The sequence below is a fragment of the Cryptomeria japonica genome, chromosome 10 (assembly GCF_030272615.1).
Source record: "Cryptomeria japonica chromosome 10, Sugi_1.0, whole genome shotgun sequence".
Lineage (NCBI taxonomy): Eukaryota > Viridiplantae > Streptophyta > Pinopsida > Cupressales > Cupressaceae > Cryptomeria > Cryptomeria japonica.
Genome location: NC_081414.1, coordinates 651,379,488 through 651,399,222, shown reverse-complemented (window position 1 = coordinate 651,399,222; position 19,735 = coordinate 651,379,488).

Below are 19,735 nucleotides of genomic sequence, written 5' to 3'. Positions count from 1 at the left end.
GGGCACCTCTTGGTTTTGGATTTTGTTTGTTGTTTGTGAGTTGGTAGGTGGTCTTTCACCTTAGGATGGTGTTTTGGATCAGAGTAGATCTTTGGATCTTATGGATGTAATAAAGAACCTCTTGTAAGGTTAAGGGTGTGTATATTATTATTACAAAAGGGTGGAATCTGGGAGTGAGATTTGGTGTGGTTTCTATCATACCTTAGGTTAAAGAAAACCATATGTCTAGCCTAGCCTTAAAGAGGAATGAGATAAAAGTTACTTAAGGAGTGTTTGGGAACCTATTTAATGATGGATTTGGTTCATTAGAAGCCTAAGGAACATGACCAAGGAGTGATTTTGGTTTTGCAACCCTATTCTAAAGTAGTTGCTTTGGAAAATGAGCCTAATTAGGCCTATTAGGTCTGCAAACCCAATAGGTGCTTAGGGGTGTTGGAGTAGGTTCAAACCTCTATCTTTTGGAATTGGATGTAATCCCAAAGAGGGTACTCTGAAATGTAATTTTTTCCTAGGATGTTTTGAGGAAAATTTGAATTAGTTGAGAAATACCCATCAAATAGGGCTACAAGGAATAGGCCTAATTAGGGGTTCCTTGACTCGGGTGCAGTTGGAAGTCTCCAAACTTGGGTGAAAGGCATAGGTTGAGTGACCTTGGTTGTCAAATAGCACAAACCCTCTTTAGGAAGTGTTGTGGTTCACTGATTACATTGGTGTGTGTGTAGAACCCTAGTTGTGGGTTGTAATAAGCCTTGACTAGACATAGAAGGGTGAATTGGGTCTTCTTACCTTCGTGTTGCCCACTTTGTATCAGGTGGTATCAGAGCCTTATAGTTTCTTGAGGGTGGAAGAAGGAGGTTGGCAAGATGTCAGAAGGAGAAGACACTAGTGATGGAAGGAGGATGACCAACGTTGAATTGGCCAAGTTGGTAAGAGAGTAGGTGGCAGCCAGCAAAGAGATGAGAAAAAAATTGGATATGTTGAAGGGTAAGAGGGATAAGAAGTAAGAAGACTCTAAAGAATAATAAGAAGAAGGGAATGAGGATGATGCACTTTTGGAGGCAAGAGAAAGGATACCTACAAATCAGAGAAGTTTCCTGGAAGCCCTTGGGAGAGTAGGTAGCAAAGATGACAAAGAAAGCCTAACTATGTTTACTGGGATGATGAACCCAGATGAGGTCATGGATTGGTTGGAGGCCTTAGAGAATCACTTTGAGTGTGAAGATGTGCCTGATAACCAAAAGATGAATACTGCTAAGTCTAAGATGAAAGGGTTTGCCCTTCATTGGTGGAACTTCTTGCAAAATGAGAGAGTAGAAGAGGGAAGGAACCCCATCTCATCATGGAAGAGGATGGTCGTAGAGATGAAAAGGCAATTTGTACCTAAGGATTATGAAGTGAGAATGCACAATAAGTTGCATAGCCTAAGACAAAAGGATTTGGATGTCAGTGGATACACAGAGGAGTTTCTCAAACTATCCTTAAGAGAAAAGGTACCAGAGAATGAGAAGCAAAAGTTGGCAAGATGCATGAATGGCCTCAAGTATGCCATTCAATATGAATTAAGTCTCTTCAATCCCGAGACAGTTCATAAATGCTATCAGATGGCACTAAGAATTGAAGAAAATTTCAGAAGAAAGGGAGACCAGCAAGGTCGAGGAAGAGGAGGAAACTTTAGAGGAAGAGGCTAATTTGGTGGAAGAGGAACATCTCCTAAACCACAAGGAGAGTCAAGTAATTAGGAATCAGAAGGAGAACCAAGTCACAGGGGTAGTTTCAGATGAAGGAGACCAAATGGCTGAGGCAGATTTGGAGGTAGAGGAGCCAATGTGTTCACTGGAAGGTATTTCACATGTAATTGAGTTGGCCATCAGTCATTTAGATGCCTGAAAAAGAAAGGCTCTAGCAGTCAAGATGGAGAAAGAAGAGTTCATTTAGCACAGGAGGAGGACACCCAAAGTGTAACCTCACCTTCAAGGCATGCAGATCCAGAGCAAGGGGAGTGTTTGATGTTCCAAAGGACCCTCTTGAAAGTACCAACCGTCAAGGAGCCACCACAGAGGAAGACACTATTTAGAACTACTTGCAAGGTAAGTGTAAAGGTATGTAGAGTCATTGTGGACTCAGGGTCAGCTGATAATCTTTCTTCAACTGAGATGGTCAGCAAGCTTGGATTGAAGAAACTTCCTCATCCCTGCCCTTACAAAGTCTCTTGGTTGAGCAAAGAGCAGCAAACCTTGGTAAGTGAACAAGTTTGGGTTGATTTTCAAATAGGTGAATATAAAGACAAGATTTTGTGTGATGTTGCAGAGATGGATGCTTGTCATTTACTTCTTGGAAGACCATGGAAATATGATGTAGACTCAACACATGATGGGAGGAAAAATGTCTACAATTTGACCAAAGATGGTGTGCAATACACTATGACTCCACTACGAGATGATGGTACAAACAGTCATGTTGTAACTGGTGTCATGTTAGTGGGTAAAGAGTATTTTATGTAGATAATCAGAGAGAAGGGTACCACATGCCTTGCCATAGTGGTGAAGCCAAGAGAAGAAGTGAGAAAGAAAGAGGTAGCCAAGGTGCAAGAAAAGACTGCAAGTCCTAGGGAAGTGAAAGAGTTATTGGAAAGATACAAGGGTATAGTTGTAAAAAGTAAACCAGAGACCCTACCACCTTTCAGAGATGTATGTCATTGTATTTACCTTATACCAAGCTCAACATTGCCCAAAAAAGTAGCATATAATTTGACCCCTGATAAAAATCAAGAACTTGTAAGGCAAGTACATGAGTTGCTAGAAAAAGGGTTCATAAGGAAGAGCATTAGCCCTTGTGTTGTCCCTGCAGTATTGGTTCCTAAGAAAGAAGGTACATGGAGATTATGTATGGACTCAAGAGCCATAAATAAGATCACAATCAGGTATAGGTTCCCTATGCCCCGAATAGAGGACTTGATGGACTGTCTAGCAGGAGCCAAGTACTACTCTAAGGTGGATTTGAAGAGTGGTTACCATCAAATCAGGATAAGAGAGGGAGATGAGTGGAAGAAAGCCTTCAAAACAAATGAAGGACTTTATGAATGGCTAGTTATGCCATTTGGGCTCTCAAATTCTCCTAGTACATTCATGAGACTCATGAATGAAGTCTTGAAACCTTTTATCAATCATTTTGTTGTTGTGCACTTAGATGATATTCTGATTTTTAGCAAGAATAGGGATGAGCGTCTAATACATTTGGATTCGGTATTGAAAAGGTTGAATGAAGAGCAGTTGAAGATTAGTTTGGAGAAATGTGTCTTCTTGCAAGAAGAATTGGTATTTCTTGGTTTTTTAATCTCCAAGGTAAGTCTAAAGATGGATCCATGTCCAAGGTGGAAGCAATCCTCAATTTGCCTACACATAGAAATGCAAGTAAGGTAAAGAGTTTTCATGGTCTTGCAAGCTTCTATAGGAAGTTTATTAAGAATTTTAGTGGTGTATGTGCACCTATGATTGATACTATCAAGGGGGGGGTAGAAAATACAAGTTTGTATGGACTACTGAAGTAGACAAGTCCTTTGATTATTTGAAAAGAAGAGTAGCAGAGCAACCTATATTGGTTTTACCTGATTCTAATAAAATTTTCACCATAGAATGTGATGCAAATAACAAGGCAGTAGGGGGAGTCTTGAGTCAAGAAGGTAGACCAGTAGCCTTCTTTAGTGAAAAATTGAATGAAGCCAAATATTAGTACTCAACCTATGACTTAGAGATGTATGCAATGGTCCAATCCTTGAGGAAATGGAGGAATTATTTGTTGCCAAAGGAATTTGTAGTCTATACTGATAACCATGCTCTGAGTTTCTTGAATAGGCAGGACAAGTTGAATCATAGGCATATGAAGTGAATGAAATACCTTCAAGCATTCACTTTCACCATTAAGCACAAGAAAGGAGTAGCAAATAAGGTATTTGATGCACTTAGTAGGAGGAACTTGACAGTGAAGGAGATTTTGTTGGAGAGCATAGGCATCAATTCCATGAAGGATATGTACCAAGGAGATGAGGATTTCAAAGAAGCATACCAAGTGTGTCAGGAAATGGGTGACAAGTACCATAAGGAGTTCTCAGATTTTGTTCTGCAGGAAGGTCTAATTTTCAAGGGAAGTCAACTTTGCATCCCTAAAGGCTCCATGAGGGAAAACATTATGAAAGAGAAGCATTGTGGGAGATTGGCAGGTCATTTTGGGATTGACAAGACCCTTGAGTTGGGTAGAAGATTTTATTTCTGGTTTAACATGTGGATTGAAATCAGAAAGTATGTGGAAGGTTGTATGATTTGTCAAAAGGCCAAGGGTAGCAATTCAAATGCAGGTTTGTATACTCCTTTTCCCATACCAAACAAGCCATGGGATTCAATCAACATGGACTTTGTATTAGGACTCCAAAAGACTAAACAAGGTCATGACAACATCTATGTGGTTGTTGACACATTTTCAAAAATGGCTCACTTTCTACCTTGTAAAACCACACATGATGCATCTCATATAGAAGGTATATTCTTCAAGGAGGTTGTAAGATTACATGGTTTGCCACTATCAATCATCTTAGATAGGGATTCTAAGTTTCTTGGACATTTTTGGCAAACTCTTTGGAGAAGGTTGGGTGCCAATTTGTCATTCACATTAGCTTATGATCCCCAATCTGATGGACAGACTGAGGTCATCAATAGGTCACTTGGAAACCTATTAAGGTGTCTGACTAAGTATCAAGGAACTACATGGGATTCAATACTTCCTCAAGCAGAATTTTCTTATAATGACTTAGTGAATAGGAGAACTAGTCACAGTCCCTTTGAAATAGTGTATGGGTCACACCCTAGAGGTTTATTGGAGTTGAGAGATGTGAAGGATTTGGAAAAAATAAGTGCACAAGAAGAGGACTTTGCAGAAGTGATGAGGGATATCCATCAATAGGTCGAGGATAGGCTAGAATAAACCTCAGACAAGTACAAGAATGCAACAGATAGGAAAAGGAGAGATTTGTAGTTTAAGGTTGGAGATCTAGTGATGATTCATCTCAAGAAGTAGAGACTCCCTAAGGAGAAATACACTAAGTTGATGATGATGAAGATAGGTCCTTTCAAGATCATTTAAAAGTGTGTTAGCAATGCCTACAAGATTAATCTCCCACCATACATTGGTCTCTCTAACACTTTCAAGGTTTCAAATATCTATGCATATAAAGGTCCTATTACTGATGTGTGTGATGCAAGTCTAGATGATTCCAGCAGGGAAAAGATGTTACAAGACCTATCTAAGAAGCCTAAGCTTGCAGCTGAGAATGTACTTGACAATAGGGTGAGTAAGAACACAAGGAGGCATACTTACTATGAGTACCTGTTCCAATGGAAGGACAAACCCTTAGAAGATGCAACTTGGATGACAAAGCAGGCTTTGGAGAAGATTGGATGCAAGGTTCCAGATTTGCCAACTCCAGAGACTTGAGTTATTTCTAGCCCCAAGAGTATGGTGCAAGGAACCTCTTGGTTTTGGAGTTTTTGTGTTGTTTGTGTGTTGTTAGGTGGTCTTACACCCTAGGATGGTGTTTTGGATCAGAGTGGATCTTTGGATCCTATGGATGTAATAAAGAACCTCTTGTAAGGTTAATTAGCTCTAGGTCATTTATAAACCTAGAGACAAACTTTAACCATGGGTTCATGTAGGGTAGGAGGTATGTTGTTAGGTTGTCCTAAGTTGTTTTAGGTCTATGGTTGGTCTACAAGTCTTTTAGGGACTTTGAAATGTCCAAAATGAAAAGTTGTAAAAAGTTGCAAAAGTTGCTAAGCCACATTTTCCCACCAATTGGCAAAGAAGTTCCAATGGTCCTAACTGGTTGAAAATCAGTTGTAGCCATTGGGGGAAGGCCTATTTATTCCTTAGAGATCATCTATGATTTGGTTGGATGATGGATGTAAGGATTTGGTGGTTTGAATAAACAAAAACTCAAAGATTGCCCCTTTTTCACTATTTTTTGTATTGTACAATCTGATAGAGGATTGGTTGGCATGAAATTTTGAATTGGATAGATTTTTGTGTGAGTTTAGGTTTGAATGCAAGGGGTGTAACTCGAATTGGTGGAGTCTGGAGCAAGTTGTGGGTAGTTTTCCAAAAACTTTCACTCAAAGACTCGGTTCATAGGGATTCATCAAAAGCATGGCCCTAACTTGCAGATCCTATTGAGGAATCCAATGGCCCTTTGGTAAATGTAGAGTAAGGGTGTATATATTATTATTACAAAAGGGTGGAATCTGGGAGTGAGATTTGGTGTGGTTTCCACCATACCCTAGGTTAAACAAAGCCATGTGTTTAGCCTAGCCTTAAGAAGTAATGAGGGGAAAATCACCTAAGGAGTTTTTGGGAACCTATTTAATGGTGGATTTGGTTCATTATAATCCTAAGGAATATTACCAAAGAGTGATGTTGGTTTTGCAACCCCATTCTAAAGTAGTTGCTTTGGAAAATAGGCCTAATTAGGCCTATTAGGTCTGCAAACCCAATGGGTGCTTAGGAGTGTTGCAGTAGGGTCAAACCTCTATCTTTTGGAATTTTATTTAAGCCCAAAGAGGGTACTCTAAAATGCAATTTTTTTCCTAGGATGTTTTGAGGAAAATTTGAATTAGCTGAGAAATACTGATCAAATAGGGCTACAAGGAATAGGCCTAATTAGGGGTTCGTTGACCCGGGTGCAGTAGGAAGTCTTGAAAATTGGGTGAAAGGCAGAGGGTGAGTGAACTTGGTTTTCAAATATCCCAAAACCTCCTTAAGAAGTGTTGTGGTTGACTGATTACATTGGTGTGTTTGTAGAACCCTAGTTGTGGGTTGTAATAAGCCTTGACTAGACATACAAGGGTGAATTGGGTATCCTTACCTTCATGTTTCCCACTTTGCATCCGAAGGTCAAAAAAGGGTAGGGGTAGGAAAAGAAACAAGCATTTGAGGGAAGAAAGAGCAAAGGAGAAATGCATTATTAGTGTTATCGACTTTTTGAAGTAATCAAAGCAAGAAAAGTCATCCATTGGAGGGCGATGAAAATTGTGACATGGAGCATTAGGGGCTTGTCGACCCATGGCAAGAGATGCTTGCCTAAATGAACTTTAAAAATGTCTTCTAATAATGTGTTTTTATACCAAGAAACCAAGCTCAATGTAGAGAAGGATGCAAACATTTTGAAATATTGCAATAAATGGGAAGGATTTTTTTAGGAGGCTAGAGGTTCTTCTAGAGGTTTAGGGATTATGTGAAACCCGCTTGTGGTGAATGTCAAATTAATTGCTTCTGAGGCTCACTGGATATTATGTTGCATTAAATTTATTCCTCATGACTTGGAGTTCTCGTTGATCAACTTGAATGGCCCTACTAAAATTGAAGACAAAGCCAGGTTGTGGATAGTTTTGTCTCCACTAATTGGGAATATTGATAGGGACAAGATATAGTAGTTGTGGATATTAATGCAATTCTTGACCTCAACGAGAAAAGTTGAGGACTTTCAAGAATAAATAGAAATATGGAGGACTTCAAGTGGTTTATTTTGGATAATTACATCATAGATATTATTCCCAAAAATGGTAAATATAGATGGATAAACCGAAGGTTGAATTTTACCAACATATCAAAGATATTGGACTATTTTTTGGTAGGTTCTTCATGGGTGGCAGGTATTCAAGCAGTTTCTCTCGTATTTAGCCCATTTCTATTTTAGATCACTTTCTAGTGCAATTGGAGGTTGATATTGGAGTTAATCGAGGGTAAAGGCATTGGAATAATTGCGGTGCAATATTTCCAAAACCTTCTTGGAGGATTGACTAGGGGTGATTGTAGTCTCTGGGATAAGGTGGTCGGGGTTATTAAGGAGGAAGTTAAGCAAGAGGATAATGATTTTTTTACCCAACCTTATTCCTTAGAACAAGTCAATGCTTCTACATTTACATTGTAGTTGAACAAGGCCCTTGGACCAGATGGAATCATGGTGGAACTATTTAAGAAATATCTAGGACATTATGGATAATGATATTCTTGGTTTGGTTTAGGACTTTGAGAGAAAGAAGAAGTTCATGAAAGATATTAACAAAACTATCATCTCTTTGATTCTGGAGAAACATAACTATGAGACAATGGCTGACTACAGGCCAATTTCCCTCTGTAGCTCTATTTATATAATCATCTCCAAAATTGTCATGAATAGGATAAAGGGAATTTTAAATAGGCTTGTCTCATAGGAACATAATGGTTTTACCCTAGGGAGGGAGATTATGGACAACATCATTTTAGCGTTAGAGACTATTCATTCCATGTATTTGGGGAACAAGAAGGGCATGATTGTTAAGTTGGATGTTAGCAAGGTATAAAATTGGGTCAACTAGGACTTTTTCATTCTGGTGTTGAAGATATTTGGTTTCAACAAGGGTTGGTTGGATTGCATCTATTCCTGCATCTCTTATTCTAAGATAATTGTTATGGTTAACGACTCAGTCAATGGTTTTTTTGATGTCACGAATGGGCTGAGGCAAAGAGACCCATTGTTTCCTTCATTGTTTGTGCTAAATCATAATTATTTTTTATCAATACCTACAATCAGAGTTAGAAGAGAATTGTGGGTATTTTGGAGTTCCAGATCGCTTCATTCCTAACAAAGTATCTCGAAGTTCCTCTATTTTTAGGAAACTTCCGAAAAGAGATTCATATTAAAATGCTATGGATATATAAATTAGTGTGGAGGTGAGTTACAACTCATTATAGGGATTTGAGTAGTCCATAGTTTTTTTCTTGTGCTTTGCTAATAAATTATAACATAAGGGAAAAACAAGTCTCACAAATAGAATTGCATAAAAGAAATTGTGTCAAATAAATTATGTAAGAGGGTGTATATTCAATCCAATCTCTTTGAAATGAACTTACCTCCTATACACCAAATATTTGAACCACTTAAATCACCTTAAAAATAAATTGAAGAAATATTAGTGGAGGAAAAAATATAGAGACATTCAAAATAGACTCATATTACAACTTGCCAGATTAAATATTGGAAAAGAAAATTTGGTATTAGGAAAAATCTAAAACATTGCATACATTACATTTTGACAAAGACCAAAAACAATTTAAATATATTATCATTTACATAGCAAGTAAAATAACAATCCATGTAATTATAAAAATGCCTAGATATTTTATTTGTTAAACAGTTTGAAGTGGGCACAATAGCACCACTTCCCTACTTGTATTTCAGAAGAATAATTTTCATTCTTTGATGAGATTTATTATCCTTCTTCCACGATACTAAATGCAACGTCCTACTTTGGAGCACAAAGTCTCATATGAAAAATAAACCATAAAAAAATGCCTTACTACTAGTCATGGGTTCTTTCCTATAATAGCTACTAAAGGCTCAAGAAAAACTTAATGATGGTGAAAGTAAAAGGATTCTCATTACATCATAGAATTTATTAAATGCTTGCAACAACACTTACTCCAAAAATAGTTTTATTCTTTACATTTCTTCACTAGCTATGCATAATTCAACTTTAAAATTGTTCTCTATTTTCAAAAAATAAATTAAAAACAAATCTTGAATAAAGTTGAATTCTAATATTTCCATTTCACTGAATAATGATTGGGCGATCAAATCCTTTGCAACAACATCGATCAAACCCTCTATGGTATGGATGCTAATACTCCTCCAAGCATTAATGATTGCCTCCTAAATCTGGCTCGTATGTTGGGTCCAAATCGGCATGAGGTCATGTTGATCCCATTTCGCGAGCTCTCAATGAGAAAAAGAAAACCCTTACAAGTTTATTTAGGGAACCCATCTCACGTTTGGTCAACAGAAGTGAAAGGGACTTTTACACTTCATTCAAAGGAAGATTTCAGGGGTCTTGGATGAAGAAACATCAATCTAATCACAGTTTTATTCTATGGTCGTCAGAAAGAGAGCTAGGCCCTCATTAAATACCCTTCTCTGGACCGAGCTAAATGTGACCGTGGGATCAAACATAATCTCCATTCACAATAATAATGATGTAGAAACGGGTGCAAATAGAATCCCTATTCAGAATGCAAATTTTTCCTTGGACTTCCAAAAAGGAAGTGGCCTTTCATCAGAGGAAAAATTTCAATATACAATCATGGAAGGGTCCAAAAATATTAGTCTGGAACCAATATGGAAAGGGATATCTTTTGAAGGGGATTTTCATGATCGAAAAGCATCAAATATTAAAAAAGGTGTGGGTTTTTCTAATGGGCTGCCAAAGTTGAATGATCTATATAAGCCAAGAAAGAATTTTAATCTGACCCAGGGACGTCGAAGGAGTGAGTCTTCTTCTTTTGTTGAAGGAGTATGAGCAGAGTCTTCATCAAGAGAGTGGAAAAGGAAAGGTCCGAGCTCCAAACCTTTTGTTTTACCCTCAAAAGCCATCAATCATTTCTTGGTATGGTCTTGGTGCACTCCCTTCATAATAAATTTCTTTTCATAGAATGTGTAGACTCAAATTTGAAAAGATGCATTCTTCATGGTAGTCCTATTTTCTTTCTTGGCTCAACTTTCCACTTCCTGGATCGGGAGCCTAGCTTTGATCCTCTTACCCATAGAATAAGGAGATCTCTAGTGTGGATTAGTCTGGTTTGTCTCCCTTTATAATTCTAGTGTGTGGAGGCTCTCTTGAAAATTGGAGATGTGTTGGTTTCCCCTTTAGTCATAGAAGAGGATTTCCTTATAGGAAACCAAGGGGATATGGAAAATATCTATGTGGACATAGACCTAGATCTAGGATTCTATGGGGAGTTAGAAATTGTGTCTGAACTAGGAAGATGGAAACAAAAATTCAAAAGGCTAACAAATAGACACTCTAGTAAATGTTTATTGACATGTATCAAATTATTTCAGGTACCTCTCTAGAAAAGGTTCAATTAGCCCAATATTTTAAAGAAATGAATCTTACCTACAAATGGAAAAAGTTGGTCAAGCTAGGGAGGTGAGTCTATAGCAGGAGAATGAGCAAGTAGTATCCACGTAGACAAACCTCTGTAATCATCCCCTTAAGGAGATAACTGATATATCCTCCCAACTCAAACCTAACCTTTCTCTGGGTTATATGCCATTTTTTGAGGGCTCCAAAAAAAAAGTTCCAATGAGAAACCTATTCCAAAATAGGGAGTGTGTAAAGCATTTGTAACCAAATTCAAAAATATTTCTAGGAAAAGGAAGTGAACAAGGAATATCAAAGTGGGAACTAGTGTGAATTTTATGGACCAAAGAAAATAAAAGGCACAAGTTCTCTCAGGACTGCTCTCAGAGACAGAAAGCTTGAAGGAAGATATCATTGAAGAAATGAATTCTTTTGAGGATGATGGGACCCAACCTTAGAATATAGAGAATCAAAACTCACTTCATCAGCTTCCCCTTGCTCAAGCCTTAGATAAATCCCTATCTTGGGTGGCGGTGATTGGGAATCCTATGGATCTTTCTAGCTCTAATATTCCTCTGTGCCATTGTTCCTCACCTAGGAGTAACCCTTTGAAGCCAAGAGGCTTCAACCTATCTTTGAAAGTTCCAAACTCTTTGACTGACTCCCCTGCCCTTCCTTTTTCTTTTCTGAATGTGGGCATAGATTCAAACCTTCACAGTCTGTTAAACGAATATATAGAAGAAGATGAAGTACCAAACCAAGTTATGGAGACCCCTCATGCTACCTTATATTCATAAGTGAAATAAAAAATGAATTTAGGCATTAAACAATTTATTATCTGCAAATCAAAACCTAAGTTTGGCATTGTTTCTCCTAAGAGGGGTAGAAAATAATTAAGTGAGCACATTTCTATGGAGGGTGAGTTTGATGGACAAATGAAAATTACTAAAACATTGAAAGTAACGAAGGGTTCAACCCTTTGTGAACAGAAATGAAAATCCTAACTTGGAATGTTAGGGGTCTCAATGCCCCTAACAAGAAATGCTTAATCAAAAGAAGACTACTTTTGATCAATGCAAACATCATTATACTTCACTAAACTAAGCTAATTATACAACAAGCTAAATCCTTTGGTCAAAGTCTTTGAAAGCTTAGTCTAGAACCAATATGGCAAGAGATATCTTTTGAAGGGGATTTGCATAATTGAAAGGCATCAAATATTAAAAAAGGTGTGGGTTTTTCTATGACCTGCCAAAGTCGAATGATCTATATAAGCCAAGGAAGAATTTTAATTTGACCCAGCAACCTCGAAGGAGTGAGTCTTCTTCTTTTCTTGAAGGAGAATAATCAAAGTTTGCATCAAAAGAGTGGAAAGGAAATGTCTGAGATCCAAACTTTTTGTTTTACCCTCAAAAGCCATCAATCCTTCCATTAGTTTCCTTAGAGAAAAATGCCTCTTTAAAAAGTGATGTGGAATTGGGAGAAATACTCAAGATATCATAGCATGGTGGCTCCAGTCCTTTCCTGGTATAGCCTCGATACGCTCCCCTTCAAAATGAATTTCTTTTCATAGAATTGTAGACTCAAATTTGAAAAGATGCATCCTTCATGGTAGTCTTATTTTCTTTCTTGGCTCAACTTTCCACTTCCTGGATTGGAAGCCTAGATTTGATCCTATTACCCATAAAATAAGGAGATCTCTAGTGTGGATTAGTCTGGTTTGTCTCCCTTTAGAATTATGGTGTGTTGAGGCTCTCTTGAAACTTGGAGATGTGTTGGGTTCCATTTTAGGCATACAAGAGGATTTCCTTATTGGAAACCAAGGGGATGTGGCAAATATCTATGTGGACATAGACCTAGATATAGGATTGTATGGGGAGTTAGAAATTGTGTCTAAACTAGGAAGATGGAAACAAAAATTCAAAAGGTTGACAAATAGACATCCTGGTAAATTTTTATTGACATATCAGATTATTTTAGGTACCTCTCTAAAAGGTTCAATTGGTCCTATATTTATAAGAAATGAATCTTTCCTACAAATGGCAAAAGTTGGTCAAGCTAGGGACATCAATCTATAGTAGGAGAATGAGCAATTAGTATCCACGAAGAGAGACCTTTGTAATCATCCCCTTAAGGAGATAATTGATATATCCTCTCAGCTCAAACCTAGCCTTTCTTTGGGTTCTAAGCCATTTTGTGAGGGCTCCAGAAAATAAAAGTTCCAAAGAAGAAACCTATTCAAAATAGGGAGTGTGTAAAGCATTTGTAACCAAATTCAAAAATATTTCTAGGAAAAGGAAGCGAACAAGGAATATCAAAGTGGGAACTAGTGTGAATTTTATGGACCAAAGAAAATCAAAGGCACAAGCTCTCTCGGGACTACTCTCAGAGATGGAAAGCTTGAAGGAAGATATCATTCAAGAAATGAATTCTTTTAAGGATGATGGGACCCAACCTTAGAATATATATAATCGAAACTAAGTTTATCAACTTTCCCTTCCTCAAGCCTCAGACAAATCCTTGTCTGGGGTGGCAGTGATTGGGAATCCTATGGATCTTCCTAGCTCTAATATTCCTTTGTGCCACTGTTCCTCACCTAGGAGTGAACCTTTCAACCCAAAAGGCTTCAACCTATCTTTGGAAGTTCCAAACTCTTTGACAGACTCTCTTTCCCTTCCTTTTGCTTTTCCGAATGGGGGCATAGATTCAAACCTTCACAATCTGTTAAACAACTATATAGAAGAAGATGAAGTACCAAACCAAGTTATGGATACCCCTCATGCTATCTTATATTCACAAGTGAAATAAGAAAGGAATTTAGGTATTAAACAATTTATTGTTGCAAATCAAAACCCGACTTTGGAATTGTTTCTCCTAAGAGGGGTGGAAAATCATTAAGTGACCACATTTCTATGGAGGGCGAGTTTGATGGACAAATGAAAATTACTAAAATATTGAAAGTAAAGAAGGGTTCAACCCTTTGTGAACAGAAATGAAAATCCTAACTTGGAATGTTAGGGGTCTCAATGCCCCTAACAAGAAATGCTTGATCATAAGAAGACTACTTTTGATCAATGTAGACATCATTATACTCAATCAACTAAGCTAAATATACAACAAGCTGAATTCGTTGTTCAAAGTCTTAGAAATCAATATAGTGGATGCAAGAAGGAATTTGTTCATGAAGAGGGTTTGTCTGGGGGTATCCTTGTAATACGGAAACCTTCCATTGTTCAAATTGAGAGGGTTGATTCAGATAAAAATTGGTTATTAGTTTCAGTTAAGTTTCTTCCAGGTCCAAATTTTCCTTTCTTGTTAATTAATGTTTATGTTTTAGTGTCTTTGGTATCAAAACAAGTCTTTTGGTTAGATTTAGATGGAGTTCTATCCAAGATTCAAAATGAGAATTTATTTATTGGAGGGTATTTCAATGCCATTAGAAGTTTGAAAGACAAAAGGGAAGGATTAATTAGGCTTGGAAAATATCAGAAAGAATTTAATGATTGGGTTGAAAGGAATGGTCTCTTTGAGGTGGAATCGGGGGACAACATCTTCACTTGAAATAATAGGAGGTTAGGATTTAGCAATATTGCAGAAAAAATAGGCAAATTTTTCTAGCTAGGGGACTTTTATTCTTTTCCTTTCTCTTTGAAGTGTAAATTTCTTCCTTGCTCCAAATCAGATCAGTATCCACTATAGATAAATTTATAGGGTTCTTCCAATTCTTCAAAAATCACCTTTCAGATTTGAGCACATGTGGATGAAGGATCAAAATTTTCTGCCTCTTGTAGAGAAATGGTAGAATGAAGCTACCTTTGAGGACATCAGACAAGGTGATCTATTTTCTCCATTCCTCTACATAATAATGGTAGAAGCATTGGGTAGAGGTATTAAAGAAATGCACAATAGAGGCTTTATAAAAGGCATCAAGATATCAAAAATTGTCATGTCAATACATCAGCCAGTTTGTAGATTCCAATCTTCTATTGGGAGAAGCCATAGAAATTAAAGCTACACATATTTAAAATCTCTTAACCTTGTATGGTAAGGCCTTGGGCTAGGTTATCAACAGAGAGAAATCATAGATTTATTTCTTTTCATCCTCTATACCATTAGACAATGGAATAATGAAAATCTTTAATTGCAAGGAAGGTAACCTTCCTTGTATATACTTGGGCTTCCAATTGATAGAGGTTTGAGGAATTCTAAACTATGGGATACCTTGAAATAAAAAATGGAGTAGAGTATTAGTTCTTGGAAAGGTAAATGGCTTTCATGGGCACAAAGAATAGTTATGCTTCAATCCATTATATCTTCTCTTCCTAGTTATCTAGTGTCATTCTTAGCACTAAAAATAGGCATGAAAACATTTATTATTCAAAAAATGAGGAATTTATTTTGGTAAAATTTGGAGGAAAGGCAGAAAATTGCTCTCATTGCTTGGGATAAAATATGTAAACCAAAGGTATCAGGTGGTTTACGTATCCGGAATTAGCATCTCCAAAATCAGGTTTTGGGAGATAAACTTGTGTGGAAAATAAAAAAGAGTCCAAATGTCAGGTGGCTAAGACTAATGTAAGAAAAATATATTGAGGCTGGAGATTCAAGTATTTTAATGAGAATTAGTAATACCTTTAAAGGTTCCACTATTTGGAACTTTATGCTAAAATTTAGACCTTGAGTGGCAGATTATATCTCTTGGGATTGTCCATGATGGGACTTCATGTTTATTCTTTGAAGATTCGTGGGGAGGTTGCCCAAGTCTAGAGAGTTTGTTATCTATTCAATTCTAAAGAGATTGGATAAAACAAAACTTGGGCAATCACATAAGTGATTATGTAGATTTCTCTATAGAGGGCTCTTATTTTGATTGGTCTTCAAAAAGCATTGACAAGCTTCCTTAACCTCCTAAAAAAATTACCTAGCTATTAGGAAATTATTTTTCAAAAATGGCTAGGATTCTCTCATTTGAACTCCTTTCAAATGAGTTACATATAATGCCAAAGAAGGCTATAATATCCTTGTTAATTAGCATGAGAATAATGATCCTGGGATTCCACAAAATCTAATTTGGAGCAGGAATCATATACCCAAAGTGGTGTTTTTTGCCTAGTTAACATCTAGGAAAAAAATTCTAATTGTAGAGAAATTAAAAAAGATGGATTATGAAGGTCCTTCTAGATGTATTCTTTGCAAAGAACAAGAGGAAATAGTAGACCATCTTCTTCTTAATTGCCCTTTTTTTGCCAAGTGTTGGAGATGGCTTTGTGCTAAATTAGGATGGATAAGAGCCCTTCCAAATGAAATTGTATCCTTATTTCAACGTTGGTCAATTAGACCAAAGGATGTCTTATCAGCTCCCTATGGGAAATTAACCCTTCTAGTCTTATGTGGGAGATTTGGAAAGAATGCAATAGGAGGATTTTTTATAATTAAAAAAAAAGGTAGAATCAGTCGTTAACTCTATAGAGACCTTAATTGTGGAGAAAATCAACTACAAGCTAGCACTCTACTCCTCCTCCAACAAATAATTTATAGACTGGGATGGTAGGATTAGATTCAGATGGAATGGCATAAGAGTTCCCCCATTAATGGGAAATAATCACTGTAAAAGAAACTTAGCTCTTTGGATGCCACTGAGGGTGGGATGATTGAAACTGAACTTTGATGGGGCTTCAAAAGGTAATCTAGGACCATCTGGAGCTAGCTGAATTATCAGGGAGCATAATAGAATTTTTAAAGGTAAAGTTGCCATTCCCATCCCTCTGGACACCAATAATGTTGTTGAATTTAGTGCCCTTTTATTGGGCCTCACTAAATGCTCAAAGAGAGGAATTATGCATATTAAAATTGAAGGGGACTCAACTATTGCTATCAATGCAATTAGGGCTGCAAAAACTCCTAATTGGCGGCTTCAAGCTTTATTGGAAAAGATTTTATGGACTTTGGGCTGATTTGAGAGTTTCTCATGCAAGCATACTTTTAGGGAAGCAAACTCAGAGGCAGATTCACTAACAAAATCAGTGGCAAAAGCGTTACATTTTAGCTGGTGGGTGGGTGGATACTCATTCCAATAGATTTTCCTTATTCTTCATCCTAAGGCTAACAACTTTTCTTCTTTATTTGAAGGTTTCTAATCATTTTTTTTTCAAAGATAACCATCTCAATAAGTATTTTTCTCGCCGTTAAAATTTGAAGTCAAAATTTCTAACGGTTGCATTTGGAGTTTGAATATTAGAACGTTATGTAATCTCAACAACTGCCTATAAACTCCTACTAATTTGGCCAACTCATCAAATAATGGATAATTATGAAAGTGTTTTGTATATAGATGAGTTGGTAGATGGATCAACTGGTATCATATCATAAATTGAATTGTTAGAAAATTTTGAGTGATTCAAGATCTTCAAATCGGTCAATCTTGACATCTTGTCACTTCTGATTTTATAACGGATTTCATCTTCCCTAAGTTCCCAAAACAGAGGGGAATTTATCTACCATGAATTCTTCCCACACAAGCAAAATTAATAACAAGTATGGGCAACAACTAACTAGTCTGCCAAAATCTTCAAGATTTCAAGAAAGCGCCTCTAGAATTACGGAGAGTTTTTTTGCACTTTTTCCCTAGTTATGGACATTGATTATTTGGCGGACATTTATTCCAATTATTTATTTTTTCTCAAGGTAGTATGCATTTAATGTAGTAGGTTTATTGGGGATGACAACTTGATTTTCATTCAAACAACCACTCCAATTTTGATTTCATTTAGGAAATTGTTCTCATTTTCTTCCTCCGCCTTGGCCGAGTCTCTTCTTTAGAAGTTTGTTTTTGCTTGAGAGAGTGGAATTTCACTTGCATTCGACAACTGAGAATGGCTCCTTCAGCAAAATTTATAGTAAGGGTGTATCCAGAACCCGTCTCATGTTTAGGAGTGGACACTCTGGTATCCTTATCCAGTCCAGATAGATAGGAAAACTTCAAGGAAATCTCTGATCAAAGACTGAAGAGAATTTTGTATTCCATGGATGAATTTATTATCTTGGCAGTTAAAATGGCTTTGGGTAAGGGCCATCTTGAAAGAAGTGAATATTATAGGGACAACACACAAATCTCCTCAAGATTCGTGGTGTCTATGTTGGAGATTCAAGTACCCAAGGTAAACGTCAGAGACTTGGCCAACTGCCTCTTTGGTTTGGAGCTTTTGGTTGGTCTAGGCAAAGTATTAGGCTATGCCATGCTTGGAGTTGGCCTTCCGCAACCTGGAGACCTTGTTGCATCCACAGATTCAGAGGAAAGAGTAACCTTTTATCTGTTCCTTCTTGACCTTAAGGGTTTGACTCTAATGAGACACAAATAATTTTTGCTATGGCGCGTTCTTTCTTAAAATGGAAGTTTCTTACTGACCAGATAGAGGACCCAGATAATGAAGAAGAACTAAGAGATTTTTATATCCTGAATGGCTTCCTTCATCGGAAAGAAGAAGAAAATGTTCTGAACAGAAATGGTAATAACTCAGTTCATCTGTAGGGTGATCAAGGTGGTGTTGTAGGGTAGGGGTCTCAAGGTAGCAGCCGTGGTCGCAGTTGAGGGAGAGGTCAGACAAGAGATGGGTCGTGGTCGCAGAGGACATGGTGGTAGTGGTGTAGAACAACCTAGCTCTCACCCTGGGTCTTCATCCCAGGGGTGATCTCAAGCTTCAAAGAGATATGAATTTGCAAACTCCTTTTTGCCAAGTTTTTTTAAATTTTTAGAAATTAGATGAAATGTTGATAATATAATATTTTTTATGCCTTTGATGAACTCTTTGAATTTTTGATGCTCGACATTAGACTTACTCTGGAAATCTATATTGGCTTGGATAGATTCAGTTGGATACTCGGACTGCTAATTTTTTGTATTTCTGAAATATTATCTTTAATATTAATTTTTTGGATTTTGTCGTTTGCTGACCTAAAATAAATAAAATTCTTAATTTTGATTTGTTGTTAGCATATGGTTTAATCACTATTTCAAGCTACCTCCATCTTTTCTAATTCTATGGTAGAAACTAATAACAATTATTTCAGGTCATGATAAATTAGCCTAGGAAATAATTAATTGTTTTAAAATAGGTGTAATTAAGTTAAACACATTTAAGAAAGAACCATTGTTGAGGTTTTTATTATTGTTTTTTGGGTGAAGTCCCACTTTTGGGCAAAAAGTGGAAGTGTCTTCCCTATTTTTCAAACTTTCTGTCAATTTATGTCAAAATTTGAGGCACTTATAGATTGAATCTTGAATAACTTAAGTAATAGAAAATGTATTAATTGGAGTCTAATTTTCAAATATGTAATTTATTTCAACACCCACAAGGTAGAAATTTCTTTTTAGTAGGCATGTTTTAAACCACTTTTTCAAAATGCCTGTTTCAGGATCATACCACACATGTGTACGACCACCATATTGTGACATAAATAAATGATTTTTTGCAAATCCTTCTAGGAGAAGATACTTAAGACAAGAAATATTGATGAGAATATTTTTTCTTATTTTTATATTAAATATATGTTTTTAATTAATTTTTAATTGACTATAAAGTACATTTTCAAAACATCTGGTGTACGACCACCATAATTTGATGAAAATTTCTTATTTTTTATTTTTTATTTTTTAATCATGAAAATAAGTGTATGTAGATTGATGTCATATAATTTATTTTCTAAAAAATCTAAAAACAAAAAAGTTATTAAAGTTTTACTGAACCTCACTATTTTACATTTAAGTACCACATTTGATTAATAAATAATGCAAAAAT